The sequence below is a fragment of the Tupaia chinensis genome, unplaced genomic scaffold, assembly GCF_000334495.1.
Source record: "Tupaia chinensis unplaced genomic scaffold, TupChi_1.0 Scaffold000197_1, whole genome shotgun sequence".
In the NCBI taxonomy this organism is placed as follows: Eukaryota; Metazoa; Chordata; class Mammalia; order Scandentia; family Tupaiidae; genus Tupaia; species Tupaia belangeri.
In genome coordinates, this window is record NW_006159672.1 from 2,279,203 (window position 1) to 2,280,073 (window position 871).

The following is an 871-nucleotide window of genomic DNA, read 5'->3' on the forward strand; positions in this document are numbered from 1 at the left end:
TGGAGCCCCAACTCTTCTCACCTCCTGTGGTCCATGGAAGGGTCTATGTGACCCCTAGGATCTTGTGGAACACCCCTTTATTTGAACACTGAGGAAAAGAAGACTCAGAAAGGGGAGGAAGTTTCTTTTAACCACAGAGCAAGCAGCAAGGCTGGATTTGGGACTCAGCAGCTGATTCCCAGCCTCAGGCCCTGGCCATTAACCACAGCATTTTGTGGACTTCTGCAGAAAAACTGTCCCCAGTCCTCAGTATCAGCATCTTGTCACTTGTTGCAGTCACACAGCCCATACACCAGGGTTTCCCCAGGGTTCTAACCCTGGTGTCTTGCTTCCTCTCTCTGCCCAGTTCCTGGGATCTGGGATCTAAGTGACCCCATCTTGTCCCATAGGTCTCTCAAGCATCTCCCTTTGGATGTCTCCTCAGTCACATGTGCATTCTCATCTCCTCCAGAATCTTAGGTGGAAATATTCATCTCTACTAGGCCCTGTGGGTCTGCCTATGGGCATGGAGATATCAGACCTCACCCTTTTCCTTGCACATCTGTAGTATTTGTTTTGTTTTGCCATAGTGTGTGTGTGCTTGTCAGAGAGAGGAGAGAGGGAAAGTAAGAAATTATCCCCCCAGGGAGATGGTCATGCAGCATTACCTTCTCCTCCAGTCTCCTCTCAGGACTTCGGACATGCACACATATCTGCCTGGCATGATTTTCAAGCCACCAAGTTAGGGTCTGGAAGCATGGTCAGTCAAGTGGGAATCCAGCATCTTAACCACCAAGCTACCTGATAGAACCTATGGTGTCCTCTCTTAGGTGAAGGTACCGCCATCCACAAAGTACTAGAACAAAGACCTAAGACCCACCTGCAATACTGC